Raw genomic sequence first — 12,689 nt, 5'->3', positions numbered from 1 at the left:
CCAAAGTTTATGTTCTTATACTCTGACCCACCGAAGCTAATACTTATTGAGAAAAAAGCTTCTAACTTTTTTGAAGAACAAGTCAGAATCAAAACAAAAGACTTCGGTTAAAACCAAATTCGAATCTTTAAATAACATGTTATTTCTTGATATTATCATTACATCTTGAACGACAACCTTGTGTTACATATATGTAATATGTATAATCCATATAGAATGTGTATTAAAGTAGTGATTAATCTTATAACCAATCACCATCTTCTATCCAAATCGAAAGTTTCCTTTCTTTGTAAACAAGTGATGATCCTCATCGACACTTGCAGCTTCCATTGCTACCAAAGACTCATCATCACTGCTCACTAGCCTCAATTGGAGAAGAGAACCAACACTAGCCATAGAAACGCCGCCACCACCACCGGAAGACGACGACTCTTCCTCCGTGCTATTCACACTTCCTCCTCCGCCGCACTCCATGTCCACTCCAAACAGCCTTAACCTCTTCTCTCCTCTTGATGAAGGTATAGCAGCCACGTGTGCTGCTCTCCTTTGCATTATCACCGGCACAGATTCAATTACAGCCGTTGAATCATTTCTCTCCATTGACCTCACATAATACCCAATTCCAAGATCTTGTTGATATCGATGATAAAGGTTCTGAGGATGAGAGAAAGAGTAAAACCTAGGGAACATAGCTCCAGCGAACTGATGAGGATGATCTGGAATCTTTGGTCGTCTCCTCCAATCAATGAAAAGCTTTTCTTTATTACCAGGATCTCTCTGAAAAGAAACGATGTCGCCAGCATCAAGCTTCTTGTCTTTGACGAAGCGGCTCCAACCTTTAGTCATGACATAACTCTGGCTACTGTTCCAGTAAGAGTAACGGAATCTCCATGAGTTTCCTGTTCGGTCTTCGAAGTTTAGAAGCAAACCTTTGTTGTTGTCAGAATTGTCTAAAGGGAAGTATCTCTCCGCGTGTTGCTTTGGGATCACGAGTCGGTTTAGTTTGCCTACGTCGCTTGGTGTTACTACTTTTTCAAACATGTGCTCTCTCTCCATTGAAGAGGCTTTTTCCACAGGCTTCTCTTCTTCTAGATTCATCTTCTTGTTTGAGAGAGAAGATGAAGATTCAAGAAATGAAACCCTAGTTTTGAAATTGAGAAAAGAAGGGAGACAGTATGGTGGTGGATGAGATTGACCTAATTATGTAAAAGTAGAAAGTGGGGGTGTTTGCGCCTAACTTCACTGATTAGCACGATTCTTCTGTCTGATTCTCTCCATTAAAGTTTTCTCTCTCTACTGTTTACGGAGCAAGAAGCGCTTCAAATCTATAAGAAAGATAAACTATAATTAGGAACCATACCATCTCTCAAGAACTAATTAATGAGGAGAGAGAAAGAGATCAGGTAATATAAGATTGATAGAGAGATGGGCTAAGAGGAGAGAGAAAGAGGGGGGAGACCCATCAACTATATGGTTCTGCTCATGTGAGCTTCTTGTCCTTTTTTTAACCATCCTCGTTTCATTTTTCTCTATAGACATTGGTATTGGAATTTTTATAAAACTAGTTTGACTAAATTTTGCTGATTATATTTTATAATCTAATTTATTTTTAAGAAATTAATTTCAATTTTGATACATTACTTATTTCCAGTTATTGTAAAATAAAATTTGTTATTTTCTAATATTTTAATAAAGTCATCAGAAATTCAAAAATAATGTAAAAATTCTAAGTTTCAAAAAATCCTAGAAAACATATTTAAAAATAAATAAACTTGAAAATAAATAAATAATACTCCCTCTGTTCCACAAAGATAGACTTTTTAGTATTTTCACACATATTAAGAAAACACATTAAACTACCATAATAAATGTATCGTTTTCTGTAATTTTCATTTTTCAATAACTTTTAACCAATAGTAATTCAATAAAGTCAATTAATTTTCTTGAAGTTTACATTTTTCTCATAGAAACATACAAAAAATTCATCTTTGTGAAATAATTTTTTTTCTAAAAAGTGTATCATTAAGGAACGGATGGAGTATTAGATAAAATAAGGCAAGTATAGTTTCAAAATGAAGTTTCAGAAACAAATTGAATTTAATAAAAAGCAAAATTCTAAGAGGTCTTAAACCATTTTTGGTCAACTCTCAGAAGTTTAAGAGTTCTTTTCGTGGTATTTGGTAATGACAGAAATTCACCCATGAAAATAACAGTCCTTTCTCTAATAGTTTAAAACTAAATGGTTGGGATCATGAGGAGATCTAATATAGTTTTGTTTTTGTTGAAGAAAAAATGTAAAAGATTAGTACAGAGAAAACTATGGATTTTTTTATGTACATGAGAATTACTGAGGTATGTTGTAAGGCTTTTGGGATGGGTTGCCACATTTGCTTTTACAAGAACAAGATGACATGTTTTATAGTTTGGTATTTACTGTTGACTTTTTGTTTGTTCGTCCCTGAAACTTATTTCCGGAAAAAATGACAATCTAATCAAAAAATCAAAAAACAAAAAGTGAACAACTCATTTTTCTTCAAAAACAATGAATTTATACATGGTATACGTTATACTTGAGTATACGTTGACAACAAAATAATACATTTGTTCAAGTAAAGCATGCAACTAGAAATATGTTCAAAGCAAGTCTATATTATTAAAACTGAAGTATCTTTTGGTACTGTTTGGAAACTTAGATAGTAGATTAAATGAAAGTTGTTTGGAAACAAAGATAAGAGATTAAATATTTTTTTTATTTACATATTTAGCCATTGCATTTCTTTCTTATGTACAAATCTGCCACTTCACTTAAAATTAAAAATTTAAATTAATTAATTATAATGAATTGTTATTTCTTTTTGCTGAAAAAAACACAAACTGTAATATATATTATATATAATCTGCTAAAATACAATTTTCAAAAAAACCAAATATCATATAATAAATAATAATTCATAAAAACCTGCTGTAAAAAAATTAAATCATTTTTTAAATAAATAAACAAAAAAAATCAATAGGTTAATATATGAATATTACAATTACATCAAATTGCATCAAGTTATAAAATTATAAATATAATATTACGTACAGATAAACAATTATTATCAAACATCTATATTATAATATAATATATTCTACTCTAAATATATTTTACAAAACATAAAAATATAAATTGACATTTTATAAAATCAATGATTTATAAATTTACATTGAAAGCAAGTTAAATCCAACATCCATGCGAGGGCGCGGGTCAAAATCTAGTTTAAGACTTAAAGCTCAAAGTGCTTTTTTTTTTTTACTAAAAAGGAGATTTTTTTACTTTTAAAATATGAGATTTTCTCACGTTAAAAAGACGGATTTTTTCGTTATCATACGCAGGTATAAATTTTAATATATCAGGTATTAAACTTAATATATATCAGCTCACGTGAAAACATTAATACAATTATAAATTTTTCTCGTGGACCGACCAAAGTATCTAGAGCTACCGCGATGAAGATTTAAATACTTGCTCGATACAATACTGCACTAGTTGTGTGTACAGCTCATATTTAGACAGACATCACGTAAACTACTACATAATGCACATGTTATTCAAGAACAAGACACGACACTCGCATGACCACTCCCAGTGAAAATTAAAAGCTTGTTAAAAAACTTCGCGTAAATTCACGTTAAATCTTATCGTTATTTACGTACGTGGTGAGTGGTCCTGAAAGAGACAAAGCACCATTCATGTCTCTCTGGCCGATTTCGGCTTAATTAAGGGAGACTAATCTATTACGTAAATCTTAATTTGGCGTGATTTAACAAAAAAAACTCTCATGTTTTTGCTTTTTTAAAATACGAGTAGGTGGAAGAACATTGATCGAGGTGGTCCAAACTCTCATCTCACATTGGGTCACTTGAGTGGTCACAAAACTTTCAGGCGATAAACTGTTAATCTTTCTTCGATGGTTACCACCAGAGATTAAATAAATAAACCGCAGCTATACTACTTATTAGTTATATATATATGTATATACCCGTCTTTTCTTTTGTTTTTTTTTCTTGATAACACATCCAACATGAAATCAAATTTTTAAATTATTTACAATAACTAATCGATCCAAATTTTACTCTATCTGGCTCACCAGTGGGATTTCTTTAAGATGATTTTCTGCAAAGTAATAATGACGGAAAAAATGTTGGGAAAATTACCCAATATCGATGAGATGAAGATGAGATTAGACAACTAAAAGATTTAAGAAGAAGACTCTTTATAATTTTGGAAAGGGTTTACAAAGATTTTATTTTGAGAACTCTCTCTTACAAATGTTTTCTCTCTTTGTTTTCTTGATGTGGGATGATTACAAATGGTGCTAAGCACCCCTATTTATACTAGTAAGTGGAGACTACAAGTTAGTTCTACACACTTCATCTTCTACACACTTCCTTTTCTACACACTTCTTCATCCTTCTCCATTTTTCTCTAGATATTTCTTCTTCTTGGGCTTCTTGGTTATAGCTTGATTAAAGATTAAACTTGGGCTAATGAGGGAAAACCCAACAAATCTCCCCCTTCCCGATTTAGCCCGAGACAGTTGCCATGCCCATGCCTTTGCAGCAATCTTCAAACTTCTTGATCGGTAATACATTGGTCATAAAGTCTGACCAGTTTTCGTCGGTGTGTACCTTTGTGAGATGTATGAGTTTCTCTTCAAGAACTTCTCGGATCCAATGATGCCGAATGTCAATGTGCTTCGAGCGAGAGTGAAACGTTGGATTCCTTGCTAAGTGAATAGCACTTTGGTTGTCACATAGCATGTTGTATTTTTCTTGCTTTACTCCCAACTCAAGCAAGAAGTTCTTCATCCATAGCATCTCCTTGCATGCTTCCGTTGCTGCGATGTACTCCGCTTCCGTGGTGGATAAGGCAACACACTTTTGTAGCTTTGATTGCCAAGAAACAGCTCCCCCTGCAAAGGTAGTCATAAATCCTGATGTAGATTTCCTTGAATCTTTATCACCAGCCCAATCTGCATCTGTGTAACCGTTCAGCTCCAATTTTTCATTGCCAAAACATAGACACTTCTTCGTTGTGCCTCGTAGATAGCGTAGGATCCACTTAACTGCTTTCCAATGCTCCTTTCCTGGATTCGCTAGAAAGCGACTCACAACTCCTACAGCATAGGCAATGTCGGGTCTGGTGCACACCATAGCATACATGAGACTGCCCACTGCTGATGCATATGGGGTAGTCTTCATTTCCTCTTTCTCCTTCTCACTTGTTGGACTTTGCTTCGAACTTAGCTTGAAATGTCCACCAAGTGGAGTGCTCACCGGCTTTGCTTTGTGCATGTTGAATCTCTCCAACACCCTTTCAACATATCGTTCTTGGGACAACCATAAAAGCTTCTTTGGCCTATCCCGAGTGATCTTCATTCCAAGAATCTGTCTCGCTTGCCCCAGATCTTTCATCGCAAAACATCTTCCCAAATCTTTCTTTAATGCGGCTATCTTGTTGCGATCTTGACCCACAATTAACATATCATCAACATAGAGCAATAATATGAGAAAGTCGCCGCTTTCGTACCTCTTTATGAAAACGCAATGATCATTCTTGGTTTTCTTGAAGTTATGATCCACCATGAAGGAGTCAAACTTCTTGTACCATTGTCTTGGAGCTTGCTTGAGACCGTAAAGACTCTTCTTTAATCGGCACACCAAGTCTTCTTTTCCTGGAACCTTGAATCCTTCAGGTTGCTCCATATAGATCTCCTCCTCGAGTTCACCATGTAGAAAGGCCGTCTTGACATCGAGTTGTTCAATCTCCAAGTCTAGAACCGCTGCTAGACCAAGAACCACTCGGATAGAGGACATCTTCACCACTGGAGAGAATATTTCTTCAAAATCTATGCCTTTCTTTTGGTTGAATCCTTTCACAACCAATCGAGCTTTGTATCTTGGATTTGAGCTTTTCTCTTCATACTTCAACCTGTACACCCATTTGTTCTTCAAGGCTCTCTTTCCTTTTGGTAGCTTCATCAGCTCATAAGTGTGATTATCATGCAAGGATTGCATTTCTTCTTGCATAGCTTCAACCCACTCATCTCTATGAGTGTCTCCTATGGCCTCCTCATAGCTTTGAGGCTCCCCCTCATCTGTAAGATTAACGTACTCATCTCGATAATATCTTACAGATGGTCTTGTCTCTCTTCCAGACCTTCTTGGCTCATGTTCTTCCTCTGGCTCCACTTGAACTTCTTCTTCACCTTCATCACCATTCGGATCCATGATAGGATCCCCTTCGCCCTCATCTCCAATCACTTGTTCATGATCTTGAGGCTTATGAGAATCTTCATTCCTTACAACCCTTAGCTTTGGTTTCTTTGATTTGTTGATGCTTCGATTGTTTGATCTTCGAAGAAAACAACATCTCTGCTTCGGATAATTTTTCTGTTAACCGGATCCCAAAGCCGATAGCCGAAATCATCTCTTGGTGACCCAAGATAGATGCACTCTTTAGTCTTGGAGTCTAGCTTGGCTCGTTCATCCTTAGGTATATGGACAAATGCTCTGCAACCGAACACCTTCAAATGGTTGTAAGAGACCTTCTTACCCGACCAAACTTCCTCCGGGACATCGCCTTCCAAAGGAACTGATGGTGTAAGATTTATGACGTCCACTGCAGTCTTTATGGCTTCTCCCCAAAATGGCTTGGGTAGTTTAGCGTGAGAGAGCATGCACCGAACTCTTTCTGTGATCGTTCGATTCATTCTTTCAGCTAGTCCGTTCAGTTGTGGCGTCTTTGGTGGTGTCTTCTCCATCCTGATTCCATGAGCTTTGCAAAACACTTCAAAGGGACCTCGGTACTCTCCACCATTGTCAGATCGAACACACTTGAGTTTTTGACCCGTACTTCGCTCTGCTTGGGCTACAAATTCCTTGAAAGTATCAAGAACTTGATCTTTTGACTTCAAAAGGTATACCCATACCTTCCTTGAATGGTCATCAATAAAGGTCACGAAATATGATGCCCCTCCATTGGATTTCTCGGACATGGAGCATACGTCAGTATGCACAAGATCAAGAATATGCTTTCTTCTCATAGGCATAGATGATCTTCGGAAAGCGACTCTATGTTGTTTTCCGGCTAAGCAATCATGACATGGTGAGAGAGATATATCTTTCATATCAGGAAGAAGTTTCTTGCGAGAAAGTATATTTAAACCTTTCTCACTCATATGCCCGAGTCTTCTGTGCCATATATCGATGTCATCACTTGCGACATTTACTTCTTCCTTGCAAAGCTTGGCTTGAGTAACGTATAATGAGCCTTCTTTTCTTCCTCGAGCCATGATCAAACTTCCTTTGGTTAACTTCCATTTTCCACCACCAAAATGACTGTCCAAGCCGACATCATCGAGCTTTCCGGTTGATATGAGATTGAGTCGCATGTCGGGAACATGTCTCACATCCTTGAGAACTATCTTACATCCAGTGTTTGATGTAAGAATAACATCCCCCTTTCCAATGATCTTGCTTCTTCCTTGATTTCCCATTTGAACATTACCAGAGTCACCACTTTGATAGGTTGTGAAGAAGCTTCCATGAGGGGTGACGTGAAAAGAAGCACCAGAATCAACGATCCATGAGCTATCATCAGAGCTAAGATTACATTCTCCAACGAGATATAATTCTTCGCTTTGGTCTTCCACAATGGTGGTAGTCTTGTCTTCATGCTTCTTTGTAGGATTGAACCGGTCTGGTTTGATATTACCGGCTTGTTTGTCTTTATTGAGAAACTGACATTCCGACTTCATGTGACCCGATTTGCCACAGTAATAGCAAGTAACTCTCGGACGTGACTTAGATCTTCCTCGAGATTGGTCTCGTCCTCTGCTTCTGTTTTGGCTACGAGTCTCTTCTCTACCTCGTCTATCAACAATGTTAGCTTCTGAATAAGAACTCGAACCTCGCTCCTTCCTGCGAACTTCTTCGTTTAGAAGGCTATCAGTGACGGTGTCCATGGTAAGCTTTCCCTCCGGTGCTGAATTGCTTAGAGTGACGACTAGTGTGTCCCAACTCTCTGGTAGTGAACTAAGGAGTAAAAGGGCTTGCATTTCGTCTTCAACCTTCATATCAACTTTGTTAAGCTGATTTACAATCCCCTTGAAATTGTTCAAGTGCTCCATCATGCTTTGGCCATCCTTGTACTCCAACTTTACCAACCGTCGAACAAGAAGAGCTTTGTTTCGAGGTGTTTTCTTTTGAATCATGGATTCAAGTTTTGTCCATAATTCAAAAGCATTTGTGTAGGTAGAAACAAGTTCAAAGAGAGATCGGTCAATGTACTTACGGATTACAGCAACCGCCTTTCGGTTTAGTATTTCCCATGTTTTGTCATCCTTTCCTTCCGGCTTCTCCTTCATGATGATGGGTTCATGCAAATCCTTACAATAAAGGTGATCTTCCATCATCGGTTTCCAATAAGAGTAGTTATCCGTCGTGAGTTTGAACATGTCACCTTCAACGGTAACGGTAGCCTCCATCTTGAATCTCACGGGTCTTGATGTTATGTTTGAGCCTAGCTCTGATACCACTTGTTGGGAAAATTACCCAATATCGATGAGATGAAGATGGGATTAGACAACTAAAAGATTTAAGAAGAAGACTCTTTATAATTTTGGAAAGGGTTTACAAAGATTTTATTTTGAGAACTCTCTCTTACAAATGTTTTCTCTCTTTGTTTTCTTGATGTGGGATGATTACAAATGGTGCTAAGCACCCCTATTTATACTAGTAAGTGGAGACTACAAGTTAGTTTTACACACTTCATCTTCTACACACTTCCTTTTCTACACACTTCTTCATCCTTCTCCATTTTTCTCTAGATATTTCTTCTTCTTGGGCTTCTTGGTTATAGCTTGATTAAAGATTAAACTTGGAGTAATGAGGGAAAACCCAACAAAAACAAACTATTTCTAAATCTGAAATGGTGCAAAATCACTAAATGTTTAATTTATGGGAAATTCGGAAGGAGACGTCTTAGCGTCGCCCTTTTCAAAGCATGTACCCCTGGTAGCCACGGGTCCAACCTAGAATTCTATTAATATTCTATAAATTTTCCTTTACATTTTAGATTTAAAATTTGAAATGAGGGAAAACATTTACATAGATTTGATTTTAAAGAAAAACACGATATCATATATACCAAACAAATTTTGTCACAACTATTCGTACTTGTAAGTTTATGCAGATTATCGACGACACACACGCTTTATCTTAAATTTCCAGTTACGTTTTATCGTAATAAAATGAATAATAGGGAAAGAAAACTCACATAATTTTGCTCTTGAAATAAAGATATTTATATTATAGTTATTTATTAAGATACATTTCTATTAGAATTAGGTTTACTACGGATGAATAAATACAGATATCGTTGTGAATGAAATACATAAGCTTTCCAATTATTTCAGTTGCAAATGATTATTTCAGAATATAGTTAAAACAAAATATAGTTTTGTCAGAATTTGAAGTTTCGTGGTTTAACAAAAAAAGGTGATGGAAAGTAATGGTAGGGCTTTAACCAGAGGAGGAAATCATGAGGTTTAATAAGAAAATGGAGAGTACTATATGGTAGGGGTTGGCTATGAAAATTTGTGGAGATGTTAAAAGTATAGTTTATAGGGCAAGGACCACTTCTTATATACAGACTAAAGTAACATATGCTTTGCATTGCACTTAACTCTTTTTTAAAGTCTGCTCGCTTCTTTTCCCTATTTCCTTCACCATATATCACTCACTAACCCTCCCTTTCTGTTTGAGTATCTCTCCTCATTGCAATTTTTCTTCAAGTTTCGCAGATTAATTTACCGTTTTCCTCTACAAAGTCAATGATTACAATACATTGCATTTGTGAACGATGTTGAACAAAATTAAGAACATGGTTTGAATTACTAGGGAAACAGTGTTTGTCGACAAAGATGTGCATATCATTAATACAATGATAATACGAAGGTAAATGGAACTATAGCTATGGTTTTTGTTGTTACAAGTACGTAAATGTAGTTTTGGACAGACGCGACATTCGTATTAATCAAATCTAGTTTCATATGTTATTGTTACCGCGACCATATTATGGGAGAGGACAACGAAAGCAAATAACAAAAAAGATAAAAGAACTATTATTTGTTAAACCTTTTCTCAAAAAAAAACTATTATTTGTTTGTGTACGGTAATATTAGGTCGCAATCAAAAAGAGGGTAGTGGTGAAATAAAAGACGGACCATTTTATTTAATAAAAAGTAATAACAAAGTTGGAAGATTGATATGCATGGTGCGATAATGGGGACAACATGTTCCAACCGTCATGTGCCCCCAGGGTCTAGGACCATCTATCCCTATCCCTAGCCAACCTATTAGATTGTTTATTCTGGTTATATGTGGTTTAAATTGGTTAGGACCTTTGTATTTATACCTGAAGGGTTACACTGCAACAGAATCATATTTTTTTTTTGAAAAAGAAAGATCTAAATTGATATGTTTTACTGAAGATTTGAACCCAAGTTACTGAAAAATAGTTCCAGCAAATGAAACTCCACCATTACACTAAAGGAGAATATTTAACAGAATCATATTGAATAAACAGATTATCATTTTCAATTTAATTTGTTACAATATAACCAGTACTTCAGCTATATATAAAAGGGCCCAACCGGTTTAAACCACATAACCAGAATACAATCTAATACAACCCTTTCGTCTATTTAATAGATAGCTTAAGCTAAATTATTTTAAGAACTTTACTTATGACATGGACGGTATTCTCGAAATTGGCTTTGTAAACTATGTATATAGTTTTTTTCTCGACATTAGTTTGGATGGAATATAGAACATATAGGAAACAAATTGACTAACGAGCTGAAAATCATATACACTATGAGACATTTTATATTGGAAAGAAGAGGGCATATAGTTAATGAAGCGGGGGCAAGGCGCCGGGACAGATGGGTTCTTCGCTAAGTTTTACCAGGCCTACTGGCATATCATTGGCGCAGATGTTTCCCGAGATATTCGGTTCTTTTTCGAGACAGATTGCCTACACCCACAACAAAACGAAACGCACGTCAGGATGATCCCCAAGATCTCGGCTCCTCGTAAGGTGGCTGATTACAGACCTATTGCGTTGTGCAACTCCCATTATAAAATTATCGCCAAGATTCTTACGAGGAGACTAAAGCCACTACTGCCAAACCTCATCTCGAATACGCAGTCTGCCTTCGTGTCGGATAGAGCGATCACTAATAATGTTCTTATCACCCACGAGACACTACATTTTCTCCGCACCTCAGACGCCAAGAAGTTCTGCTCCATGGCCATCAAGACGGATATGAGTAAAGCTTACGATAGGATCGAATGGAGCTTTTTGAGGGCCATTCTTGCTAGGTTCGGGTTTGACGATAAATGGATTTCGTGGATTATGGCATGTGTGGAAACCGTGTCCTACTCTTTCCTCATCAATGGGTCACCGCGGGGAAGGATCGTACCCTCGAGAGGACTACGTCAAGGAGACCCACTCTCTCCTTACCTCTTTATATTGTGTACGGAATTGCTAGCGGGTTTATGCGAGAAGGCACAGCAGCAAGGGAAACTGCGTGGCATTAGAGTTGCTCGAGGATGTCCTTTGATTACACACCTCCTGTTCGCCGACGATACCATGTTCTTTTGTCAATCGAGTCCAAAATGTGTCATTGCGCTAAAAGAGATCATCCGGGCATACGAGTACGTCTCGGGTCAACAGATCAATTACGCGAAGTCCTCGATCACGTTCTCAGCCAAGACTCCGACAGAGGTCAAAACAAGAGTTAAAACAGAGTTGAATATTGAGGCTGAGGGAGGTATAGGGAAGTATCTAGGCCTTCCCGAGCTATTTGGGAGAAAGAAAAGAGATATTTTTGCCTCCATAGTAGACAGGATCCGACAGAGGATACGGCACTGGTCTACCAAATTCCTTTCAGGGGCGGGGAAGCAGATCCTTCTCAAGACAGTTCTTTCTGCGATGCCGTGCTACGTTATGTCCTGTTTTAAACTTCCCTCCTCCCTTTGCAAACAGATCCAATCACTCTTAACCCGGTTCTGATGGGATGTAAACCCGGAAAAGAAGAAGATGTGTTGGGTTGCTTGGTCTACACTCACACTGCCCAAATACGAGGGAGGGCTCGGTTTTCGTGACCTAGAAACGTTCAACGACGCGCTGCTGGCCAAGATCGGTTGGAGAATCTTACGGAACCCCTCTTCTCTCGTTGCTCAGGTCTTACTAGGGAAGTATTGTAAAAATGTCCCATTTTGGGATTGTGTGGCTCCATCAAATGCTTCTCACGGCTGGAGAAGTATATTAGCCGGAATGGAAATTCTGAAGCAAGGAACCGGCTGGGAAGTGGGCAATGGAGAAGCCATCCAGATATGGAGTGACCCTTGGCTCTCGCTGACTACCCCGATGATTCCTTTTGGACCTCCACCAGCTGCGTCGGCTAATCTAAAAGTGTGTTAGCTACTCTGCCCACCGACAAATACTTGGAATAGAAGCCATACAACTCCATCTCCCTCAGTATGAGGATCATATTAACAGTTTGATCACTAGCTCTGTGTCTCATCAAGATAGAAGGATTTGGCTGTTTGATAAATCGGGAGAGTATACTACGAAA

General features: G+C 37.5%; 1 pseudogene; it reads right to left on the bottom strand.

Annotated features, from left to right (window-relative positions):
* Window positions 1-124: 124 nt before the first annotated feature.
* On the bottom strand, window positions 125-1,488 carry LOC106451217 (annotated as a pseudogene).
* Window positions 1,489-12,689: the final 11,201 nt, after the last annotated feature.

The sequence above is a fragment of the Brassica napus genome, chromosome C6 (assembly GCF_020379485.1).
Source record: "Brassica napus cultivar Da-Ae chromosome C6, Da-Ae, whole genome shotgun sequence".
Taxonomy (NCBI): domain Eukaryota; kingdom Viridiplantae; phylum Streptophyta; class Magnoliopsida; order Brassicales; family Brassicaceae; genus Brassica; species Brassica napus.
Note: the sequence above shows the minus strand (reverse complement) of the source record. Positions and strands in the feature narration are given on the sequence as shown.